This window comes from Vicia villosa, linkage group LG2 (assembly GCF_029867415.1).
Source record: "Vicia villosa cultivar HV-30 ecotype Madison, WI linkage group LG2, Vvil1.0, whole genome shotgun sequence".
NCBI classification, from domain to species: domain Eukaryota; kingdom Viridiplantae; phylum Streptophyta; class Magnoliopsida; order Fabales; family Fabaceae; genus Vicia; species Vicia villosa.
In genome coordinates, this window is record NC_081181.1 from 32,532,138 (window position 1) to 32,559,715 (window position 27,578).

Here is a 27,578-nt window from a genome sequence, read left to right on the forward strand (position 1 = left end):
TTGATCCTATCTAGTTTGACATCATCCGTTCCCTCGTGGGCAACTTGCAATGTGTCCCACATAGCTTTAGCGGATCTACAATGGGAAACGCGATAGTATTCATCAACTCCTAGAGCTGAGATTAGAATGTTTCTCGCTTTCCAATCGTATGCATATCTCTTTTCATCTTCAGCATCCCAAGTATTTTCTGGTTTTGGGACAACTGCACCAGCTGCATTTGTTATGGTGATCTGAAAGGGACCATTAACAATAGCTGTCCAGATGTTCCTATCAATGGCATTGATATGGACACACATACAATCCTTCCAATAGCCATAGTTTTCACGGTTGAAAACTGGAGCTCTATTGCGAGCCCCTTTAGGTCCGGAAGCCATCTTTCCAATATGTGTTTCACGTAGCACGGAATAAACCAAGCTCTTGATGCCACTTGTTAGATGCTGGCCTAAGGATCTAGAGGGGGTGAATAGATCTCACAGAGTTTTTCGGAATTATTTCGAACTAAGGCGGAAGCGGTTCTGAATCGACTTGTGTCTATTTCGGACCGTTATTGCGAGGGTCGTATATGTGACAAAACCACAAGACAATTGAGATTAACGATGAAATGATATGTTATCGAATAAATATGTTTCACTATAGAAAATCAATTAACTTCTGATTTGATAAACTTTGATTTGCAATGTAGTAATAGTGAAAGAAGCAAAAACACAAACACTTGGTGATAATGATCAAATTGATGGTGATTCAATGTGAGATGAATTGTGATGTTTATGCAAGTTCTTAATTCACAATTGGGAAATCTTCCATTAATGTTGAAAGCAGTTTATACAAAGAAGAAAGCAAAGCGATAAACAATAAACCAAATTTGTCGATCCTTTGAATCTTCTTCCCCCTTAATCTTGAGCCAGATCAAGGTATCCCAAGAGCTTCACTTGATCCCTTTTCTACAGTGTCTTGAATTGACTTGAACCCTTGTTCTTCAATCTTAACACTAAGTTGGATCCTTGATGAAACCTCTTGATAAAAACCCCCAAAATTCACCAATCTTGGAGGACAAAACCCTCAGATTTTATTCACCAAAAACCCCACAAATCTTCGCCCACTAGGAATCTTCAATTCCGTTCAATGGACGTTATCGAACTCGATCACTAACCCTCAACGCAAGAATGATTATGTGTAATTGTGTTGGAGATGATGAAGAACGAAGATGAGAAGCCTTTGTGTATCTTTCAGTTGTTGGTGTTCTAAAAATGCAATAATGAACCTTGGACAATATATATGAGAGCTTATCAGTTGGAGTAGAGAAAAACAGAAATTTTGGCCTTTTTGATCAATTAGGTCGACCTCTTGTAGTGCTTAGGTCGACCTAACAGAGGTGCATTAGCTTTGAATGATATTTGTTCCCAGTTAGGTCGACCTGTTAGGGGAGTAGGTCGACCAGAATTCTCTTCAAATGCGTTTTGGGACATTTCTTCAGTTTAGGTCGACCTAGTTGATGTGTGGGTCGACCTAGCAGAAGTGTATGAATTTTTCTCCATTTTAGGTCGACCTGGGTTGACAGTAGGTCGACCTAGCTGCTGCTTTTCTGCATTCTTCTTGTTTTGCTTGTGTTGAGTCGACCTATATGCATAGTAGGTCGACCTGCTCTGTCATAAGTGACCAATGCTTGCTTTTCTTTGAGTTCTTCTACTTGTGCCTTGTTGCTTGTATGCTTGTTGAGTTTGCCATGAATCAAAAACATCTTTGTGAGTGTGATCCTGTATTCACAAAATCAAATTTTTCTAATTACATGATTTATTTGATTTTTAATCATTTTCAATATGAATAAAAATTCATAATAAATCACATAATTCAAGTAAATTCGTGGCAATTGATTCTTAGGCTTTGGATAACTTGTGGATCAAGATTGAATCAAAATAACTTGGGCCCATTTGCAAAAACCCAAATTCTTTCACATTTTTCCCTCCAAAATAAACCCAACTTCGACAAGGCCTATCTCTCTCAATTTTTGAGGTATGGAAGTGTTCTAGGACTTTTTAGAAACCTTAGAGAGTCCTCTAACCAGTGTCTTTGGTCTCATCTCAAAATTCTTTTCCATGCTCCTTATATGTCCTTTTGAAAAAAGTGTCTTCTTGTTGACTTTTGAAAAGGACCTATAATGTTTTAGTTTATATCTCTCAAATGAAGCTTTTTTGGATTTGGCATGTGAGAGGAAATTTTGTAGAGAATCAAATTTCCTTCAAAATTAGCTTTGGATGGAAAATTTTGGATGTTCCATGTGAGAGTTATGGCTGGTCAAAGTTCAGTTGACTTTTCCTATGAAAAACCCTAATTTAGAAACTTTTTGATTTGTTGATTTTTGATCTTTCCTTGATGAACCATGATCAATTCTTGATCAAATGGTGAATGATACTTCAACATGAGGATCTTGACAAAAAATCATGAGTTTTGACTTTACTGTGACCCCAGTTGACTTCTAGGTTAACTTAGTCGACTGTTGACTTTCTGAACGATTGAGTGACCAATCCTTTGAGATGAGACTTGATACTTGTTATAGGGATGATGTGAGATATATTGAGCCATATGAGATACCTTGGATCCATTGATTCACTGATTTTCCTTTGTGTAAACCAAACCCTAGTTTCTGATCTTTTGCTTAGGAGAGTGTGTCTTTGAGCTTTGTGTATTGATTTGACTTTGCATACGGGAATAGTATGGGCAAATTTTGGGGTATGACAATAAGCTTAGAAAATTCTTTGACAAGTTTTAAATTAGTCGACCCAAATATAATATCATCTACATAAACTTGAACCAAGAGTATGTCTTTATCTTTTCTTTTAATGAAGAGAGTAGTGTCAACTTTACCCCTAAAGTATCCTTGACCAAGTAGAAATTTGCTCAAACACTCATACCAAGCCCCAGGGGCTTGTTTGAGACCGTATAAAGCACGTCTCAACTTATAAACATGAGATGGATACATGTAATTCTCAAAGCCGGGTGGCTGAGCGACATAGACCTCTTCATTTATATAGCCATTTAGAAAGGCGCTTTTAACATCCATTTGAAATAGTTTAAAGTCTTTTGAACAAGCATAGGCAAGTAAGAGACGAATAGCTTCGAGACGTGCTACGGGAGCGTATCTCTCTTCATAATCAATACCTTCCTCTTGATTGTAACCTTGAGAAACTAATCTAGCTTTGTTTCTAGCAATAACTCCGTTTTCATCAAGTTTGTTACGAAAAACCCATCTAGTACCGATTACTTGATGATCTCCCGGATGAGGGCCTAGGTCCCAAATATCATTCCGTTTAAATTGGTTTAATTCTTCTTGCATGTCCATTAGCCAATGCTCATCAAGTAATGCGTCCTTAGCATTTTTCGGCTCAATTTGTGAAACGAAAGCAAAATGATGACAAAAGTTACTTATCTTGGAGCGTGTTGTAATGCCCTTTGAGATGTCCCCTATTATGTTGTCAATTGGATGATCTTTTACATTTGTCCAGGCATTAGGAAGCTCTTCATTGTTTGAGATGCTTTCTTTTTCATCATCATCATGAGACTCATCTTTCTCTTTCTCAACACTTTTCTTCACAATAATTTCACTCTCGTCTTCCTTATCTTTGACAATGTCTTCAGTAGATGGACCTGCACTATCAAAAGATATACCTTTCTCGACATATTTTATATAAGATTCATCAAAGGACACATGTACTGACTCTTCTACTATAAGTAACCTTTTGTTGTATATCCTATATGCTTTGCTAGATTGTGAGTAACCAAGAAAGATGCCTTTGTCATCTTTAGCATCGAATTTCCCAAGATTATCCTTACCATTAATCAACACAAAACACTTGCAACCGAATACGTGGAGATGTGACACATTTGGTTTTCTACCTTTTAATAATTCATATGGCGTTTTGTTTAGTATAGGGCGTATTATTATCCTATTCAAAACATAACATGTGGTTCTAATAGCGTCAGCCCAGAAATACTTTGGTAGACTATTCTCATTTAGCATTGTTCTTGCCAACTCCTCTAGAACACGATTTTTACGTTCAACCAATCCGTTTTGTTGTGGTGTTCTAGGAGCTGAAAAGTTATGCTCAATTCCATGTTTGTCACAGTATTTTTCAAAAAGATAGTTTTCAAATTCTCCACCGTGATCACTTCGAATTGCAACTATTTTGGTGTTCATTTTATTTTGACATAATCTTTCAAATTGAGTGAAAGCTGGAAAAGTTTGATCCTTACTAGGTAGAAAGATTGTCCAACAAAATCTAGAGTAATCATCGACAATGACAAAACCATAGATGTTTCCACCTATACTTTTAGTCCTTGAAGGGCCAAAGAGATCCATGTGAAGGAGTTCAAGAGGGCGTGATGTTGAAACCACGTTCTTTGATTTATAAGAGATTTTTGTTTGCTTTCCCTTTTGACAAGCATCACATAGATGATCTTTTCAAAACTTTATTTTTGGTAAGCCGATTACTAAGTCTTTTGTGACAACCTTGTTAAGTAAGTCAAAATTAATGTGAACGAGGCGTCTATGCCAAAGCCATGAGTCTTTGCCTAGAGCAATTAGACACTTGGTACTTGACTTAGATACTTCGTCCAAGTTTAGCATATAGATGTTGTTTACTCTTAAGCCATTAAACATAATGTCTCTTTTCTTAGTATGTTCTATTGTGCAACCAGAGTTTGTAAAAGTTACTTTAAGATCTTTGTCGCCCAATTGACTTATACTTAAGAGATTATGTTTAAGACCTTCTACTAGCAATACATCAGTTATAGTTGTGGTAGAGGGGTTACCTACACTTCCTTTACCAAGTATAGCTCCCCGATTGTTATCTCCATTGGTGACATACCCCTTTTTCTTTGCGTGAAACTCAACGAAAAGTGACATGTCTCCCGTCATGTGTCTTGAGCATCCGCTATCAAGGAACCACAAACTTTCGGCAATGTCAAGACACTTTTCCTGCAAAATTAATTTAGAGAGGGAGGTCCCCAATTTTCATTGGGTCCTTGGTAGTGAGTACATAATTTGTTGCACTTGGGCAGCCATTGAAATACTCCTTTAGGAACCAAAATCCTCCTAAATTTGCATTTTTCAATGGTATGACCCTTTTTGCAACAATAGTGACAGGTAATATGATGAGAATATGTTATTTTTCTAGTTGATACTTTTGGTACAAAAGTGTATTTACTATATAAAGGAGTATACGATCTTTTGAACTTATTCGGATCAACCGCAAAAGTCACTTTTGGTTGTAGAGCCTTATCTAATTTGGCTTTTAGATCTCTTACTTCTTTTTGCCAAATATGACATGTCTCACAACCAAACCATGATGTAGGATCTATCTCAACTTTATCCTTTTGAATATCTAGCATAGATTGTTTTAAAGCTTCCATATCCTTTTCGGTTTTCTCAACTTTTGATTCAAGATATGAAAAGATTTTCTAATTTGAGGCTAAAAGTTTGAAAGCTTCAATTGCGTCTCTATGTAATTCTTCAAAAGCATGTTTTAATTGAGAATGAGATACTTTATCTACAAGTTCAGGTTTAAGATGACTTACATGTTTCTTTTTCTTGTGTTGATGAGCCATAAGACATAAGTTTGTCGATTCTTCTTCATCGCTTGATGAGCTTTCACTAGATGAATCACTTTCCCATGCTATGTAGGCTCTTTTAGATTTGTTGTGACCTTTGCTTTGGTTCTTCTCTTTCTCCTTCTTAAGGTATGGACAATCCGGTTTGTAGTGATCGACTTTGCCACAATTGAAGCAAGGACCTTTCATTTTTCCTTTGTTATTCTCATCTTGTTTGAACTTGTTTGATTGCTTTCTATAGTTGATCAAGCCTTTGTCGGAATGTTTTGCTCCATTTTTCTTTAGGTATTTGTTGTATCTTCGCACAAACAGTCCCATTTCCTCATCATCGGAGTCTTCGTCATCACTTGTATCACTATCCTCTAGCTCTTGCCTTGAGGTCTTGGAGCTTGAAGCTTTTACAACTATTTACTTCTTCTCTACCTCTTTCTCCATGTTCTTATCTTTCTTTGCCCTTTTCTCATGCATGTCAAGGCATTTAAGATGTTGTTCATGTTCTTCTAGTTTACCAAAGAGAGTGGTGATGTCTAAGGTATTTAGATCATTTGCTTCCTTTATTGCTGTAACCTTGGGTTGCCATTCCCTATTAAAACATCTCAAGGTTTTGTTAGTAGCAACTGCATTGGAAACAGGTCTATCAAGAGAATTTAAACGGTTTTTCAAATGTACGAATCTCTTTTGCATGTTTTCAATGGCTTCACCATCTTCCATGTGAAAGAGTTCGAACTCTTGAGTTAACGTATTGATTCTAGCTAGTTTGACATCATTCGTTCCCACATGGGCAACTTGCAATGTGTCCCACATAGCTTTAACGGATCTACAATGGGAAACGCGATAGTATTCATCAACTCCTAGAGCAGAGATTAGAATGTTTCTCGCTTTCCAATCGTATCCATATCTCTTTTCATCTTCAGCATCCCAAGTATTTTCTGGTTTTGGAACAACGGCACCAGCTGCATTTGTCATGGTGATCTGAAAGGGACCATTGACAATTGCTGTCCAGATGTTCTTATCAATGGCATTGATATGAACACACATACAATCCTTCCAATAGCCATAGTTTTCACCGTTGAAAACTGGAGCTCTATTGTGAGCCCCTTTAGGTCCGGAAGCCATCTTTCCAATAAGTGTTTCACGTAGCACGGAATAAACCAGAGCTCTTGATGCCACTTGTTAGACGCTAGGCTTAAGGATCTCAGAGTTTTTCGAAATTATTTCAAACTTAAGAGAAAGGGGTTCAGGATCGACTCGCATCTATTCCGGACCGCTATTGAAAAGGTTTTATATGTGATAAAACCACAAGATAATTGGGATTAACAGTGAAAGGATAGATTATAGAATCAATTTGTTGCTCTAATGAAAAACGATTAACTTCTTATTTGATAAACTTTGTTTGCAATGCTTTGATAATGGATGAAGCAAAAGCACAAACACTTGGTGATAATATCCAAATTGATTGTGATTCAATATGTGGTGAATTGTGATGTTTACGAAGGTTCTTAATGCACAATTTTAACACTTGAATCGTTGATAAATTTGCAATTATAACCAAGTACGAACATAATGTAAATGAAAAGAAAAAGCGATAACAACACGATAATTGTTCAGGCAGTTCATCGATCGTCCTCGCTACGACTACATCTGCCCCCAATTCCAAACGGGAATTGGGATGTCTATCATTATTATTGAAAACAGTTGATACAAAGAAGATAACAAAGCGATAAACAATAAACCAATTGTGTTGATCCTTTGAATCTTCTTCCCCCTTAATCTTGAGCCAGATCAAGGTCTTCCAAGAGCTTCACTTTGATTTCCTTGCTACAGTGTATTGAATTCCTTGAACCCTTGTTCTTCAATCTTCACACTCAGCTGAATCTTTGATAAAGCCTCTTGATAAAACCCCCCAAAATTCACCAATCTTGGAGGACAAAAGCCGGAGATTTTATTCACCAAAAACCCCACAAATCTTCACCCACTAGGAATCTTCAATTCCGTTCCATGGACGTTATCGATCTTGAACGCAAACCCTCAACGCAAAAATGATTGTGTGTAGTTGTGTTGGAGATGTGTCGATGATCGAAGATGAGAAGCCTTTGTGTATCTTTCAGTTGTTGGTGTTGATTTGCAATAAATGACATGAGAGAATATATAAAGGAGCAGGATATGTGTATCAGAAAAACACACTAAGTTTGGCAGGTTTTGAGCAAATAGGTCGACCTACTTTGTTGGTTGGGTCGACCTAACAGAGGTAGATTTGGCCAAGTTGTATTTGCTTCCAATTGAGTCGACCTGTAGGTAGCTTAGGTCGACCTAAAATCAGTTAAATTGCATTCTTGAGACTTTTCTCCAGTTTAGGTCGACCTAGGATTGAGAATGAGTCGACCTAACAGAGACTTGTTGTTTTTGCTTCACTTTGAGTCGACCTGCTGAAGCTCTGGGTCGACCTAACAGAAGTATGCAAATTTTGCTTCAGTTTGGGTCGACCTGATTGTGAACTAGGTCGACCTGACAGATGCAAAGTTGGTCAAAACTTCATTTTCTTTGAGTCATTCACTTGTGCTCTTGTATTTGATTGCTTGTGATGTTTGCCATGAATCAAAAACTCATTTGTGAGTGTATGCTTGTTCTTACAACACCAGCCGGGGAACAAAACCTAGAAGCTATTGTTGAACGTATCATGGTTAGAAATTTAATGAATACTGGCTATCAGAGGACTACCTATGCCTCTCCATTGCCAACTTTTTTTTTACAAACAGAGTTACCAAGAGGTTGGAAACTCCCAAAATTCACTAAGTTCGCAGGAGATGTCGAAGAGTCTACTATCGAACATGTTTCCAAATACCATACTGAATTAGGGTAATTAGTAGTAAATGAGGATTTGATGATGAAGTATTTTCCTCATTCCCTCACAAGGAATGCTTTTACTTAGTTTACAACACTTCCCTCAAGTTCACTCCAAACGTGGAATCAGTTGAAGAAGTTGTTCCAAGAGAAATTTTACATGGGACCGTCTAAAATAAGCATAACAAACTTGTCTAGTGTCAAAAAAAAGGGCACTGAATCGATGGACCATGTCATACCCTAATTTTTGACCCCCCTGAGATGACATATCTTCAGGATTTTCATCAGGACAAGACAAGTACCCAGAGCAGTCATTCCTCCATCTGGTATCTAATCGAGGATGCTCAAAAACAAGAAAGCTCAGGCAAAGGATCAATCAATACAAAGATTAGTCTCTAATACAATCATGGGGCTCAAGAACTTCATTTTTCTCATCTATGATTGATTAGACATCCAGTCATCTGAGTACAGGGTTACTCAGATCACCAGACTAGGGTTTTGAGCCTATCAAGGACTGAAATCAGGAATCACATTTGGGAAACCCTAAAAAACCTCAGAGGGTCATTCAAAGACATCAATCATCTTCAAATAACTCATATGACAAGATCTACTGGACATCACACTTCAATTCAAAGTCTACAGTCATTATTTTCACATGATCGACAAATTAGGGTTTTGACCTAATTCACCAAGATGGTTGACTTTTTAATCAGGGCATGAATCCAAAACTCAAGACATGATTCAAGAATCTCTACTACCTCAATATAATCCATTTATATCATTCATTTGAGGAGAAGATCTTGTTTCTACACAAAGGCCCAAAAATTCACTTTGTCAAGAAAAAGTCAACTATGAAGGATCATCATTTGACTTTTAAGGTTTTTGGTCAAAAAATGACTTTCAAAGATCAATACCATCAATATATGGATGTCAAAGTCATTTGGCCAAAGAAATTCAAAGAAATTCATCAAGGAGCGAAAAGTCGGGAATTAGGGTTTTTGAAGGCATGGTAAGAACTCAAAATTTCACCTACACAACTCAAAAAACTTCCAACATGAAAGTTGTAGATCTTGCAAAATAAAACAACATCTTTCAAGGGAACTTTTTTCAAAAGATCAACCATTTATGAAGTTTTGGAAATTTTGAAGTTTAGGTCATAAACACTTAGAAAATTTTCTAAGTGTTTTAACCTAGTTTTCATCCAACTTTGGGCTCATTTTTCACAAATTTCCCAAATGATTCTGAAGAAGACATAAACTAATGATTTGAAGTAGATGTTTAGGGCTTTCCAAATTGTGTTCAACCTTCTCAAAATTCAATTTGAGCTAAGAGTTATGCTTGTTCAAAGTTGGCCTCATGGAGTAAAATTATAGGTCATGTGCAAATTGGACTTTGCAAATTTTGTGCAAATAATCTCTCTTATGGATGCTACACGACCCATAACATGTCTGAAATAATACCATGCATTCATTTTCACCATGCCATGATGATTGAAGAAGATTCCTAAAACAAGAACATGTGATTATGTAATGATTACATTTGTGAATTTATGGCAAATTGATGAATCACCCAAGGAATCTTCTCACCAACCAATTAGAGCTCACTTTGCATCTGAATTGTCCCCTAAGATCAGATAGAATCAATGGATAGGGGAGGTGGCTCGAAAATGCAATGATCACACTTGGATATTCTTTGAAATTTCTTCATGGCTAAGAAACCAAACTTGCTTCACTAAGCAAGCTCACTCTCCCAATCAGTACTGAGACATTTGCCTATAAATAGAGGCCTCATTCTCATTCAAAAAACACACCAAAGCAACCATATTCCTTGCTTTCTCTTTCTCTTCTCATGTTCATTGTTTTTCAAATTTCTTTGGCAAGAAGAATCGTTTTCTTCAAACCAGAGCTTATCTTTGAGAAGTGAGCATTCTAACATCTCAAGGGAGGTCATTTGAGGTGATCCAAGCACCTGGATCACTTCTGTAAGTGGAGGAACACCATTGTTGCTCTCACTTTGGAGCATTTGCAGTTGGAGGTCCATGGAGTGATTCAGGAGGTTTCAAGCCAAGCCAATCATCCAGACACACTCCTCAGGTCATAATGAAGCTAACCAGATGGCTGCAGCTCATCTGTAACTCAGGATTCAACAACCTCCATGTCCACTTGAAGCTCAAATCGAGGGAGGTCCATAGAACAATTCAGAAGGATTCAGGCTACAATAAGCATCCAGTTAGCATCATTGAGTCTCAGGGAAGCTATTGAGATCATTCATTCAAGCCCAGGTGCTCTCAATCATCCTCACGACCTCCATTTTCAGAGGTAAGTTTCAGAACCTCACTTCTCTAATTTAAGTACTCTTTGTGAAATAGCTCGATTCTATCTTGTTCAGCATCATCAGAGGATTGAAAACCCTCTATCATCATTCATTTATCTTTCAGTATAGTCATTTAATTTGATTTTGAAATTTTAGGGTTCTTCACGATTTCTGGTAAATTAGTTAGATGTAGTTAATATTAATCCATGTTAGTTACATATTTAGAATCGTGAGTGAATTTAGAGCAAGTTTCATGTTTACATCGTTGCAAATGGTTGAGAGTTGAGAGAGTTCAGAAATTCAAAATTGATGGAGCTTGAGGTTGAAGACGAAGATGGTGAAGCGCGCCATTTTTGAATTCTCAGGGCAGAGTTTATTTTATTTTGAGTGATAGTTGTTTTATTAACGAATGAACAACTTGCCCCAGTGGCCACACATGCGCTCTTAGTCTCCTCATGCCCAAAGTCTGGGGTTCGAATCCCCCTCGCCCTAGACTATTTGATTCTTTTATTTTTCAAAGATTTACAACTTGTTTTAAAACATAACCAAATGAAGGCAAGTCACTAACACCGAGCGCGCCTTGGCCCAGTGGTATAGTTTTGAGGCAGTGACCTCAAGGGCGTGGGTTCAAACCCTCCAAGGGCCAAAACTTATTTTTTAACACTAATTTCTTTCATTTTTCTTCACAACTTCACATATTTATTTAACCTATCAAACTAATTCATTTTCACTTCATTTTTCACACACTTTTTATTTAACATATCTATTTTATGAATAATAAAAAAAAATCATAAAAACATTATTTATTTCATATATTTTTATTAGGTTTAAAATAGTATGTTTTTAGGTGTTTTCTTAAATGCTTTAATACATATTTTCACTTTGTTTTAACCTAATCATTTTGTAAATAAAGTTTATGATAAAACCCTATTTGTTTAGGTCTTAATTAAGTAAAAATCTTTATTTTTACTTTAATTAAGTTGACTTTTGTCAAATCTCAAAACTGTTTTAAATCTCTGATTAAATCAAATGATTAAGGTTTTCAAACAACAAAACCTTGTATCATTCCAAATCATTTTCAATTGCTTTTACACCAGTACTGTAAAGTACTGGGCCTCTAATAGAGTGTAAGTCCCAAAAACCTTCTCTTCTTAGCTTGTTTTCAAAACTGTATTTTCAAAATCTTCTTTCTGTTTTCAAAACATTCTTCTGGTATTTGAAGGGCATTATTCCCGGTGAAACTCTTCAGATACCTATGTGACCTTTGTCCATCTTCACTTCTTCTGTTTTCAAAAACCATTAACTGTTCATCATATATATTCAACTGTTATCAACAAAACAACAAAAATACTGTTGAGGCTCTGTACATACTCCTTCAAAGGCCTCCACTCCATCCAGGTTAGGCTTTACAGGCTTTCAATTTACAGTCTTTATTTAAATTACTGTCAAATATAAACTGTGCATATATATTAGTTTAGAACTACGTTTGAGTGTAAACCCTAGGACAGTTAAACTATATATATATTATAGGAATATGACCTAGGATTGAGAATGTCTTCCCGGTGAAGGCTCTTTCCTAATTAGAGATCTGTAGTTCAAACCACCAAGATGAATTATTCCCGGTGAAACATCTTGGCAAAAACCTTAGAATCCAAAAATAATAGGACACATCCACCCAAAGAGGAATTATTCCCGGTGAAACCTCTTACCTCATTTGCTTAGAGCCAAAATAAGTTCAAAACCACATAGCTTTCTCTTGTGCTATAACAAGGACCCTCGATTAGCCTCCTCTTGGGCTTTGTACAAGGACCCACAGGCTTCTTAAAAGCATTTCCAGCTTCCTCTTGAGCTTGTATACAAGGACCCATCAGGTTTCTTATAAACATAGGAACAGGTCTTTAGTCACCTTTTAGCCTACCCTGGTGAGTTTCTTCCAATTTAAACCAGACTTTAAACAAGCTAAGTTTGTCTCAATTTTACATTGAGTACACCTTTTGGAATGAGAGACATGGACAGTCTCTGTCACCCTTATCTTCATCAATCTTCCTTAGTAGAGTCTAGGATCCATGTTTTGGTCATCCTCAGCATTGAGTCAGCCTTCATCTTGGGCTTTAAACAAGAAGTCTCCACTAGATAATCTTTCTGCCAATCCTTTCATCCTTTAATAATTAATGGAGTGCTACCCAAATCAATCATTTCAATAAAAATCCCTGGAAAGGGTTAGCCTCCAAAATCAATCAATCATTTCAATAAAAATCCCTGGAAAGGGTTAGCCTCCAACACATTCTTTTATTCTTACAAAACCCCTGGAAAGGGTTAGCCTCCAAAAAAATCAGTTAATAAATAAAATAAAGGTTCATTTCTCTTAGGAGATAATTTCCCCAAAAGAGTCAAAAACCCCTGGAAAGGGTCAGCCTCCAAAACAAAAAAACATGATAAAGTCAATCTTTCACAAACAATTCACCAACTGAGTCAAAATCCCTGGAAAGGTTTAGCTTCCAAAGAAAACAGTCTTTTTTTAATAAAATCTCTCCAGTAGAGTCAAAATCAACAAAAAAAGTTAGCCTCAACCTTGGGCTTCATACAAGGAACCAAACAATAAAACTCCCCTGTCAAGAGTCAGCCTCAACCTTGGGCATTGTACAAGGCAGATAATAGAGTCTCCCCAGTGAGTTCTTCATCACTCAGTAGCCACAACCTTGGGCTTTGTACAAGGCATATAAACCATATTTTCATGTGTCAAAGATTCCTAACACTTAGGATCTTTCCCCATAAGAGTCATCCATACTCAATTCATTTAAAAAAGAGTCCGCCACAACCTTGGGCTTTGTACAAGGCAGAAAATAATGTTTTCCCTAACTAAAGTCAGCCACAACCTTGGGCTTTGTACAAGGCACACAGAAATAGAGTCATAATCTAAAAAAACCAATTTCCTCAGCAGTCAGCCACAACCTTGGGCTTTGTACAAGGCACACAAATAGAGTCTTCCTAAGTAGAGTCAGCCTCAATTCTGGGCTTTGTACAGAACACCAAATAAATCCATCAAATAAACACTCTCCAAATAGAGTCAGCCTCAATTCTGGGCTTTGTACAGAACACAAAAATATCTTGTAATTAACCCCCAGTGGAGCCATCTCCCAGAGTCAAATAATACATTAATAAATCAATCAAAAAGCCTCAAGCTTGGGCCTCATACAAGCCAGCTAAAGTCAAATCTTTCATAACAGTAGATAGACATAGCTTATCTCTATAGACAGATATTTTTACTACTCTACCACATTCAAACAAACAAACATTTCAATTTCAATCAAAGTCTCCCATTTAGGACTCTGAAAGACATGCTCTGGCACATCCCCAGACTTGTACACTTTCCCTAATTTGGATGAGCATCTTTCTTTCATTTTAGAGGCACGATGGCTGTCATACTTGATCAACCAAGTAGACTCCCCTCTTAATGAAACATCATTTTTAGCTTTTCTGTCACTTTTAAATGTTTGTGGTAGAATAGTATAAATACCTCTCTGTAAAGATGATTTCATGTCTCTTTACTGTAAACAGAGATTTAATTCCAAGCTTCAACCTTGAGCTTCAAGCAAGGCACCAAAAAACATTAATTTCCCTAGTTAGTTCCCCGAACTACATTAAGCTCTGACTTCCACTAGGGATATGTAGGCATGAGGTTCACAAGGAATCTCAGCGAGCTAATAAAATACCAAAAATAGTCAGTCTGTCTATCTGTCTGTCTTTTCAAATCAATTCAATTCTCTCTCCTAACACAAAGGAGAAACTTTCCCAATCATTAGCATTAAACACAATCACAAATGACACAGAGAAGGTTCCTGTAGAGTACTACAGATATGTAGGGTGTTTAAACACTTCCCTATGTATAACCGACCCCCCGGACTCCAGAATTTCTAGTCTAGGTGAAATCCCCACACTTAGCGAACTCCTAGGGTTTAGTTGAGATCTTTTTTCCCCTTTCCTACTCGTAGGACAAATAAGAAAGTTCGTGTGATATCGTAGGAAAAACTGAAATAAAATTCATCCCACCACGGGCGCATTCTCCTTCCAAATTTCGCGTGAAGGGTCTAGCGTGCCGTCCTCCCAAGTGAAACGGGGAGGTAAAGAAAACGACACCACAGAAAAAATGGCGACTCTGCTGGGGATATAAGTGTTAAAAACCTTGGTTTTTCATCCAAACCAATGGTTGACCTGTTGCTGGTCCAGCCCCAATGAGGAATTAGGGATGCCAAATTCCCCCTCAAACAAGAGAGGTCATGCCTAACCTCTGTGTCATATCATGTGTTTGCTGCATATTATATCTGTTTATTTTGTTTATTCTGTATCGGGAAAGGGCTTGATTCCCCCTTGTGGTGAGAAATCCTATACCCGGATTTGAGTGCAACATAAGATAGGATGGAGGATGTCTTCCCGGTGAAGGCCCTCTAATCTTGGTTCACAATTCTACTCTTGGGATTTGCCTGGCTGGTTGTGATTAACTGCGCCACTGCATTCCGAGACTGATTTGTACCAGGAGGACCTAGAAACACATTAACCCCACTTAAAGCCTTTTTAGGACGTAGAGCGGTGATTACGGAAGTAATTGTCACGCAGATACTACACTCAGAGGAAACTCTCTTATAGATACCAGTCAACGTATCTTTAAGGTTGAGCAAAAACTCTGAGACCCCTAGAACCCGTTCTACAGGTACAAAAATCCTTATCCTTAGTTTACCATTGGGGCGGGGTTCGCGTTTTGACTTCATGACCACTATACCCTTCAACGCCATGTTTGTTTAAAACTCTTGTGTGTGCATTCATGCATTCATGCATCATTCATTAATAAACAACTAAAAACAAAAAGAGTCTTTTTCGAGTCGTTTTTCAAGGAAACTAAATAACGAACGTTTTGAACTTCATAGAAAGAGAGAAACGGAGAAAGGACTTAAGGATCTATACCATGGATTATGGAAGAAAGAGAGCTAGGAAATACACCTTCAAGATTCCCCAGGTCGAGGAACTGGGTAAGCTCGGAAAACTGGTGGTCAACCCCCAGGCTTTCAAGGAGAAGTATGGAAAACTTCTGCCTTTGCTCAATACCAACATGGTGGATGGGATCCTTCCCACCTTGGTACAGTTTTACGATCCAACGTATCACTGCTTCACCTTTCCAGATTATCAGCTCGTGCCTACGTTAGAGGAGTACTCTCGTCTGATTGAAATACCCGTGTACGCGCAAGATCCGTACTCCGGTTTGGAAAAGAACCCTGACAACATTATCATTGCTGCAACTACTCCTTTGAACGTAGTCGACATCAGAACTCATATGGTGAGTAGAGGAGGAATTCAAGGATTGCCCTCCAAATTCCTGTTCGATCAAGCTCGGTACTTCGTCAGCATCCAAGATATGAGCGCTTTTGAGGAAATCTTGGCTTTGCTTATCTACGGATTGTTTTTGTTTCCTAACATTAACGATTTCGTCGACATCAACGCAATTAAGATCTTCTTGATTGGAAATCCAGTTCCAACCTTGCTTGCGGATGCTTATCACTCTGTGCATTCAAGAAACCTGCAGCGAGGAGGATTAATCACATGCTGCGTACCGTTGTTATACGAATGGTTCGTTTCGCACCTGCCAAAGTCTAGCCCTTTCTGGAATATGAGGGATGGCCTTTACTGGTCACAGAAAATCATGCTTCTCACTCATACAGACATTGATTGGTGTAGTCCTGACAACGACGAAACCAAGATCATTTTCAGTTGCGGAAGTTTTCCCAACGTACCCCTTATTGGAACTAAGGGAGGAATCAGTTACAATCCAGCTTTAGCCCGTCGTCAATACGGTTATCCCATGAAAAATATTCCAAGTAACATCCAATTGGAGGGTCTGTTCTTCAAGAACATCGACGATCATGGCAACATGCTGAAGAAGGAAATTGTCCAAGCCTGGCGTCTTGTACACAGCAAAGGGAGAAGGTTGTTAGGAAAACATATTTGCATCTCCCTGGATCCTTACCTTCAATGGGTACGCGTCAGAGCATTCAAGCTCAGGATGCCATATCAACATCAAGAACCTATTCCCCTAAGGGAACCAATTTACCTTTTCTCCACCGATGTTGAAAAACTGCAAGAGGCATTAAACAAGGTATGCCAAGAAAGGAATGCTTGGAGGAACAAGTATCGAATCGTCAACACAGAAAACGTTGAGATTCATAACATCCTAAGAAGGAAGGATGAGTTACTTGAAGTGCTCGATCGACAAGTGACACAATCGTCACTTTCTCATCATATCCCTCCTGCTTCCTGGATCATCGATCAGCTCACGTCAGAGAACGCTCAGCTCAAGAAACAGAAGAAGATGTTAGAACGTGAAGTCGGCTCATCATCAAAGTTTTAGAGTCCTTTCTCTCAGTTTCTCTGTATTTCCCTTTTTCAAAGTGTGTAAAAACGGCGTTTTCGCTTAATTAATAAAAGTTTGATGTTTCATAACGTAATTATGGTGTTTCCTTGAAAAATAATAACTTAATTGCATATCATACATCACTTTAGTCGTACGCACTGACACGAGAATTGTCGCGGATCTAATAGTCACTTTCCTTTCTCCAGAAAGAGAGGAGGAGAAGGAGGTGAACCAAGACTTTCAAGCTGTCTCATCCATACAACACTCGTTCAAGTCGCAAGAAAAGAATGGAAGACTTTGAGCAAGAGAATGAAGAACTCAGAGAAGAGATTAATACTCTCAAAGGTACTGTTGAAAGACTCAATGGTATGATAGAAGCCCTGGTAGTTGCACAGAATCGACCAACGCCAGAAGAACCGCAAAGGACTGTGGTTTCCGAGATTGTTTCTACTCCTATTCCTCAGTATACCATGCCGCCTGATCGACCTTGGGGCATGCCGTATAACTTTATTCCAGAAGGGTACATACCTCCAGCTTCTGAAGCTCCAAAAGTCACCATGGATATGCGTCCACCGGAGGGTTACAAACCTCTGGAAATTGAAGTTCCAAGAGCAACGGCAATGGGTTTCGCACAACAGAACGCTGAGATTCCAAGATCTGCTGTCATGGCTTCTCCACGACCGATTATGCATAATTTCCCTCCGCAGGGCGGACAAGTATATCATCACGCCCCAAGTGAGGATGCTGGCGTGTATGAAAGATTGGACGAGTTCCAGGAACAGTTTCTGCAAATGCAGAAGGAACTCAAGACTCTCCGAGGACAAGATCTATTTGGAAAGAATGCTGCAGACCTCTGTCTGGTTCCAAACGTTAAGATTCCTCACAAATTCAAAGTACCAGAGTTCGAGAAGTACAAAGGGAATTCATGCCCACAAAGTCATCTTGTGATGTACGCTCGAAGAATGTCAACTCAGACTGATAATCAACAATTGCTCATTCATTATTTTCAAGACAGCCTGACTGGTGCTGCGCTCAAATGGTACATGAACTTGGATAGTTCAGAGATTCGTACTTTTCGAGACCTCGGAGAGGCCTTCGTCAAACAGTATAAGTACAATCTAGATATGGCTCCCGACAGAGATCAACTCCGGGCCATGACTCAAAAGGATAGAGAAAGCTTCAAGGAATACGCTCAGAGATGGCGTGAAGTTGCTGCTCAAATTTGTCCACCACTTGAAGAGAAAGAAATGACAAAAATCTATCTCAAAACTTTGAGTCCATTTTACTACGGACGAATGGTTGCAAGTGCCCCAAGTGACTTTACCGAGATGGTAAACATGGGTGTGCGTTTAGAAGAAGCAGTTCGAGAAGGACGCTTGAACAAAGAACCAGAATCTTCTATTGGTCCAAGGAAGTATGGAAGTTCTTTCCAGAAGAAAAAGGATCAAGATGTCAGCAATGTCTTGCACAAAATCAAGAAGAAATTCCAACCTCAGGTTGCAGCAATAACTCCGGTTGTTAACTCAGCGCCAGCTTATCAACCTCAGGTCTCGCAACAACAAATTCAACAAAGGTCGCAGCAACCTCAGCAGCAGGTTCGACCTCCAAATTACAACAATCGGGCTCCAAGGTATCCTGCCTTTGGCCCCATACCAATGCCGTATTCAGAATTGTTTCCAACATTACTGGCAAAAGGACTCATTCAGACAAGAAGTCCTCCAAATCCAACAAACAGTTCCTCACCATGGTATAAGGCTGACCAATCTTGTCCCTATCATCAGGGGGCACCAGGTCACAATATTGAGAAATGTTTATCTTTCAAGATCGACGTCCAACGATTAGTGAAGAGCGGAATGCTATCCTTCAAAGATACTAATCCAAACGTCTAAGCAAATCCTTTGCCGCAGCATAAAGAAGCTTCAGTAAATCTGATAGATCAACACCCCAACGTCATTCAAATCTACGACATTCGTCAGATAGGGGAAAATCTTGTCAAGATGCACGCTAGACAAGCTGGGTACGGTCATGTACCACCTCACAACTACTTCACATGTGAAATTTGTCCAAAGAGTAATCAAGGATGTGCCGTAGTTCAAGCTGCATTACAAGAACAAATGGACTTAGGATGGATTCAACATATCCGAGTCAGAACTGAACATGACATCAACATGGTTCAAGGATGTCCAGGAGAGTACAAAATCTACAAAGTTGAAGATCTTGAAGGATCGGTAGTCAGGTTCCACAAAACTTTAAATGGACTTGCCTACTTTGGAACGGATTTCCATCCTTACAGTAGATGCGAAATCTGTCGAAGAAATTCACGAGGATGTTTGCGTGTTCGCAACGATATTCAAAAGCTGATGGATGACAATACCATTACTGTTCTTGCCAATAGAGAAGATGATGAAGTCTTTACCATATCTCTTCAAATTAATCAAGATGAACCAATGCAAGTCAAGTATGATAGTAGGAAGACAGCAATTGCTCCATTAGTCATCTACTTACCAGGTCCTGTACCGTATGAGTCCAGTAAGGCTATACCATACAAGTACAACGCTACATTCATTGAAAATGGTAAAGAAATACCATTACCGTCTGTTGTCAACATTGCTGATGTTAGTCGAGTCACCAGAAGTGGACGAGTCTTCAACAGAACAACAGAAAATGTGGAGAAACCTTCGGAGGAAGTACCACATAGGCAAGACAATCATCCGACCAATGCTGTTCAAGCGAAAGAAAATGATGAGATCTTGAAGTTAATCCAGAGGAGTGAATACAACATTGTAGACCAATTACTACATACTCCGTCTAGGATTTCTGTTCTTTCCCTGCTATTGAGTTCTGAAGCTCATAGGGAAGCTCTACAGAAAGTTTTGGAACAAGCTTTCGTAGAACCAAGTGTTACTATAAGCCAATTCAACAACATTTGCCAACATCTCCGCCGGAACTAACATAAGTTTCTGTGACGAAGATCTTCCTGAAGAAGGAGTGGACCACAATCTTCCACTTCACATCTCAGTTGGCTGCATGGGTGATACACTCACAGGAGTCCTGATAGACAATGGATCCTCTCTCAACGTCATGCCTAAATCGACATTATCAAGATTATCTTTCGAAGATTACCCATTGAGAAAAAGTCATGTCATCGTCAAAGCATTTGATGGATCAAGAAAGTCAGTTTTCGGAGAAGTAGATCTTCCCATAACTATTGGACCTCAGACGTTCAAAATCACTTTCCAAGTTATGGACATTCCAGCACAATACAGTTGTTTGCTAGGTCGCCCATGGATTCATGAAGCTGGGGCAATTACTTCAACACTTCATCAGAAACTGAAATTCATAAGAAATGACAAATTGGTAACCGTATGTGGAGAACGAGCTCTGATCGTCAGCAACCTGTCATCATTCTCCGACATAGAACCAAAAGAAGTTGTTGGAACTAAATTCCAAGCACTTTCCTTAGACAAAGGAAAGGAGAAAGCAGCGTCTATCTCTTCATACAAAGATGCAATCCAAGTTATAAAGGATGGAACTACCAGTGGTTGGGGACACATTAATATTCCTACCAACAACAAGAACAGAACAGGAGTTGGATTCTTTCCAACATCATCAAAAGCTATCCCAGGGATTGAGGTAGTTCTCCCTATTCAAGAAACTTTCTGCAGTGGAGGTTTTCTTCAACCTGTTCAACAAACAGTCAATACCATCGGTACGGAAAACACCGATGAAGAGGAATGGTTATCCTATCTTAACAAAGCAGGATATATCTCCCTACCAGAATCGGATTCACCTTGCTGTTATCCGACTAAAGGATCTGAAAGTAAGACTCAACCAAGCAGTGATGAAGTTACTGACAGCTTCACCACCAGAAGTCATGGTTCATCAGAAGAAGTTCCTCCTATCCCCGAAGAGACTTGGGATACATTAGGAGAACCAAGCGGAAAATTCGACTACATGGTGAAATACTCCGCTCCTGAAAGTTCAAGAATCTCTCTTGAAGATATTGTTCCAACTGGATGGAACATTGATTTTGAATACCTCTCTCAGCCAAAAGAGATGTATAACCCTTGCTATTCACCATCATCATCTGGTGAAATCATCATTGAGGATTATATCCCCAAGTCACCCTCCGAGTCTACGGATCTAGAGTTCACATATCTAGTCAATGCCATCTTGGGAGAAGAGCAAGACCAAAGTACAGAAGAGGATGATCTCGAAAGTGTCTCCGACAACGAGTCTCTCCATTCAGAAGATTGGAAGTTTCCTCAAAAGAAAAACCGACATATTCCACTTGGAAATGGGTATGCTCACACCGCTCAGTCTGCTGAAGTAGAAGAAGATCGTCTGAGTGTTGCAAAGACAGTGGTTGGTAAATCAAGACCTACCACAGGCCAGCTTAAGCCTAAGGTTCCAGATTACTTAGTGCACAATGGGGTTCGCCACTACTGGACAGCTGTTGAAGTTTCAACTGTTGTTCGCACTCCTAAGTAGGAACTTTCACCGTTATTTTGTCCTCTCACCATAGCCCAGGGTGGAGAGATGTTTCATAGGGCTTTGCATTTTACTATTTCTTAGGAAAATGTCCCTCTTTGCTTCGCCCAAAGCAATAGAGTTTTGTTTTATAGGGTCTTTGTTTCAAGAAATGACTGTCCATAAATAAAAATGTCATTCTGTTCCTTCGTTTAGTTTTTCCTTTTCTTTTTTTCGGAAATTGGTAATCCTAAAAAACACCCTTAAAAAACATCAAATATTCCATTAACTGCATACAGCGAGTCTTCCCTCGTTGTCTAAATAAAACTTATCACACATATGCAGATTAATCATAAAATACCCCGTTGAAACGTGCGACCGTATGACTTCTCCAAGCTTTGAGTTTCCTGTATTCGAGGCAGAGGAAGAAGAAGACGAAGAAATATCAAAGGAAATTTCACGATTACTTCAACAAAAGGAAGAGACCATTCAGCCATACAATGAGCCTCTAGAGATCATTAACCTTGGTTCCAATGGAAGCAGAAAAGAGGTTAAGATTGGAGCTTCGCTCAGTTCAGAGATCAGAGAGAGTTTGATACAGCTGCTCAAAGAATTCTCAGATGTCTTCGCTTGGTCTTATCAAGATATGCCAGGGTTGGATACCAGTATAGTGGAGCATCACTTGCCATTAAAAGCAGAATGCCCTCCGGTCAAGCAAAAATTAAGAAGAACTCATCCGGAGATGGCCATGAAAATCAAAGAGGAAGTTCAAAAGCAGATCAACGCAGGTTTCCTCGTCACTTCAGAATACCCTCAGTGGTTAGCTAACATTGTTCCCGTTCCTAAGAAAGACGGAAAAGTCCGCATGTGCGTCGACTACAGAGATTTGAACAAAGCTAGCCCTAAGGATGGTTTTCCTTTACCACATATTGATATGTTGGTAGACAGTACAGCAAAATCCAAAGTTTTCTCATTCATGGACGGATTTTCAGGATACAACCAAATCAAAATGGCACCTGAAGACATGGAAAAAACAGCTTTCATCACCCCCTGGGGCACGTTCTGCTATCGCGTTATGCCTTTTGGACTGAAGAACGCAGGGGCAACTTATCAAAGGGCCATGACTACACTTTTCCATGATATGAAGCATAAAGAGGTGGAAGTCTATGTGGACGACATGATTGCCAAATCAGAAAATGAAGAAGATCACATACAGGATCTGACAGAGTTATTTCAACGCTTACGGAAGTTTCAGCTTCGCCTGAACCCCAACAAGTGTACCTTTGGTGTCTACTCAGGGAAGCTCCTTGGTTTCATCGTCAGTAAACGAGGAATTGAAGTGGATCCAGACAAAGTCAAGGCAATTCAAGAAATGCCTTCGCCCAGAACCGAGAAACAAGTTAGAGGATTTCTTGGACGTCTGAATTACATCTCGAGATTCATATATCTCATGACTGCAACTTGCGCTCCTATTTTCAAACTTCTACGGAAAAATCAAAGTTGCGTCTGGACAGACGATTGTCAGAAAGCGTTCGACAGCATTAAGGAATATCTGCTCGAACCACCCATCTTGTCTCCTCCAGTGGAAGGAAGACCTTTGATAATGTACTTAACCGTCTTAGAAGATTCCATGGGTTGTGTCCTTGGACAGCAAGACGAGACAAAGAGAAAAGAGCATGCCATTTACTACCTAAGCAAGAAGTTCACTGACTGTGAATCCCGCTACTCCAAGCTCGAGAAGACGTGTTGTGCTTTGGCCTGGGCTGCCAAGCGTCTCCGCCAGTACATGATTCGACATACTACTTGTTTGATCTCTCATATGGATCCAATCAAGTACATCTTTGAGAAGCCTGCCTTAACCGGGAGAATTGCCCGTTGGCAGATGTTGTTATCAGAATACGACATTGAGTATCACGCACAGAAAGCCGTGAAAGAAAGCATTCTAGCTGAGCACCTGGCTCACCACCCACTCAATGGTCATGAATCAACCAGTTTCGACTTTCCGGACGAGGACGTCATGTACCTCAAGATGAAAGATTGCGATGAGCCACTACCAGACGAAGGACCTGAGATAGGATCCCAGTGGGGCTTAATCTTTGACGGAGCTGTCAATGCTTATGGACGAGGAATTGGGGCAATCATTGTTACACCTCAGGGTACCCATATTCCGTTTACTTCCAGATTAACTTTCAAATGCACAAACAATGAGGCCGAATATGAAGCTTGCATCATGGGTCTCGAAGAAGCCATGGATCTAAGAATCAAACACTTGGATGTATATGGAGATTCTGCTTTGGTCATCAATCAAATCAAAGGAGAATGGGAAACACGCCAACCAGGGCTAATTCCTTACAAAGACTACGCGAGAAGATTGTTACCATTCTTCGACAGGGTAGATTTTCATCACATACCTCGTGAAGAAAACAACTTGGCTGATGCATTAGCCACACTCTCTTCCATAATTAGGATAAATCATTGGAATGACATTCCTCAGATCGATGTTATGCGCCTGGATAGGCCCGCTCATGTTTTCACCGTAGAAGCAATCATCGACGACAAACCGTGGTATCACGACATCAAGAACTTCCTTCAAAAGCAAGAGTACCCTCTTGGGGCGTCAAAGAAAGATAGAAAGACTTTGAGAAAGTTAGCTTGTCGATTCTTCCTGAATGAAGATGTTCTGTACAAGAGAAACTTCGACATGGTTCTGCTCAGATGCGTTGACAGAAAAGAAGCAGAAATACTCATGAGAGAAATACATGAAGGTTCCTTTGGTACTCACACCAATGGACATACTATGACAAGGAAAATACTGAGAGCAGGATATTATTGGCTGACAATGGAGTCAGATTGCTACCAGTACGCAAAGAGATGTCACAAATGTCAGATCTACGCCGATAGAATTCATGTGCCACCATCTCTTCTCAACATACTCTCTTCCCCTTGGCCTTTCTCCATGTGGGGAATCGACATGATTGGAATGATCGAGCCAAAAGCGTCCAACGGACATCGCTTCATCTTGGTAGCTATAGACTATTTCACCAAATGGGTTGAAGCAGCTTCATATGCAAACGTTACAAGACAAGTTGTCGTCAGGTTTATCAAGAATCACATCATCTGTCGCTACGGCATTCCTAGCAAGATAATCACTGACAATGGGTCAAATTTGAATAACAAAATGATGAAGGAGCTTTGTGAAGAATTCAAAATTGAACATCACAACTCATCTCCTTACAGGCCAAAGATGAATGGAGCTGTAGAAGCGGCTAACAAAAACATCAAGAAAATCATTCAGAAGATGGTCATCACTTACAAGGATTGGCATGAAATGCTCCCGTATGCTCTTCATGGTTACCGTACATCTGTACGTACTTCGACTGGAGCAACTCCTTTCTCCCTTGTATATGGCATGGAGGCAGTCCTACCAATAGAGGTTGAGATTCCATCAATGAGAGTCTTGATGGAAGCAAAATTAACAGAAGCCGAGTGGTGTCAAAGCAGATTCGATTAATTGAACTTAATCGAAGAAAAGCGCATGACAGCTTTATGCCACGGTCAGCTATATCAACAAAGAATGAAGAAAGCTTTCGACAAAAAGGTCCGACCTCGCACAATCAAAGAAGGCGACCTTGTACTCAAAAAGATTCAATCTTTTCTCACAGATTCGAGAGGGAAATGGACTCCCAATTATGACGGCCCCTACGTGGTCAAGAGAGCTTTCTCAGGAGGAGCCTTAATACTCACGACTATGGATGGAGAAGAATTCACCCGTCCTGTGAACGTCGACGCAGTCAAGAAATACTTCGCCTAAATAAACAAAAGAACAGCTCGCTAAGTTGAAAACTCGCAAAGAGCGGCTTAGGCAAAAAAGAGCGTCTCGGTGAATCGAAAACCCGAAAGGGCGATTCAGGCAAAAGTTAGAGACATAAAAAATAATAATCAATCCCGGTAGACTTAAAACCCGAAAGGGGTAGTTTACGCAAAAATTAGGGATATATGGCAAGTAACTGTGCTCAGGACAAACTTGATCATTCAAAATCCATAGCGGAGTGTTCATCAGCGATAGGTCATCTTCTACGAAGCACGGATACAGCGCAACTCGGAGTGGAAGGGAAAGATAACGGTCGTCACGTTTCATCGTAGCCCTTTTCCCGAAAATTACCAATTTCCAACTTTGTAAATACTCCATGGAATCAAGCATTTGGCTGATTACCATTCCATATATAATAATTTGAGCCTTGTGCTTTCCTTTGCAATCTAGTCTTATTCAGTTTCTTGAAATGCATTTTAAGTTTAAACAGTCATTTTTTCTTGAAACAAATGTTTTCATAAAATAAAATGAATTTACTTGCAAAAATAAAGGTGAAATTTCTTTCTGAGGTTTACAAACAATAGGAAGAATGCAAACAGTTGCTCCGAAAACGGTTGAGACTCCGGGAACCAAGATTTCCCCATGAGATCGCTTTGCGAACATCTCCCGATGACGGATCTTTACTTTAATTCATATTACTCACTTCGGACAGCGGACAACTGATAAACCAGATATTCCCAACATAGTTCGTACTACAAGAAGAGGACATCTTCTGATCCACAAGAATTTCAATCGTATCATAGGATTTTTACATCCGCGGCAATTCTATTCACATTCACTTTGCATTTTATTTGTCATAATATTCATGCATACATTACAAATTTCATAGTCAAGTCAGACTTTGATCATGTGAATGCCTGAGTCATTGGGGCATGAACTCAAGTTTCCCCTGCAAGTTCTGGAGAAACTTTTTCCTTCAAGACAACAATCCATGCAGAGGGATCTCCCTAAGCAAGACAACAAATGGTAGTCTCTTCCCCAAAGAGATAGTTTGTTCCCTTTTGGAATTCCCCAGCCAAGAATCTCCCAGCAGATTGACAAATGATTCTCCAGCGGAATCAGTGAATGATGGTCTTCATCCAGAAGATAGTTCATGATCACCAGCGGAGTCGACAAATGGCAGTCTTTCCCAAAAAGAAAAGATAGTTTGTCTGTTAAATACCCAACGGAGTCAGTGAATGGCAGTCTCTTTCAGCAGAAGACAGTTCACTTACTTTTTCAAGCAAAAGTAACGAATGACAGCCTTCTTCGTGAAGACGGTTTGTTTCATTTAAAGATTCCCCAAGCAGTCAGCAGATGGCAGTCTCTTTCAGCAGAAGACAGTTTGCTCACTTTCCTCCAACAGGGTCAACAAATGGCAGTCTCTCCCAGTAGAAGACAGTTTGTTCCCCTAGCAATTGGCAAATGGCAGTCTTTTCCCAAGAAAAGACAGTTTGTCTGTTAAATACTCAAGAGATCGACAAATGGCAGTTTCTTCAAACAGTTTGTCTGTTTCTGGGATGTTTAGTTCCCCACGGAGTCGATGAATGGCAGTTTTCCTCTTAGGGAAACAGTTTGTGGATTCCCCAGGCATCAATCGACGAATGGCAGTTTTCACCCCGAAAACAGTTCGTCCGCCTTCAAACAAAGTCATTAGCCCCTCAAAAGAGCGCGGGCCCATATGACAATCTTTCAAAGACGTCAAGTCAAAAGGGAAGATGGTGAAGTTTCTCTACAGCCGTCAAATGGCATCTTACCTCCAAGCGATGGTAAGAAGTTTGACGAGGAAACAAACCTTTGAAGTTTCTCTACAGCCGTCAAATGGCATCTTACCTCCAAGCGCTGGTAAGAAGTTTGACGAGGAAACAAACCTTTGAAGTTTCTCTACAGCCGTCAAATGGCATCTTACCTCCAAGCGATGGTAAGAAGTTTGATGAGGAAACAAACCTTTGAAGTTTCTCTACAGCCGTCAAATGGCATCTCATCTCCAAGTGCTGGTGAGAAGTTTGATGAGGAAACAAACCTTTGGAAATTTTCTCTTTATCTGAGATATTGTCCAAACACAACTAAAACTAGTTTCGAGATATAGACATCCGAGAC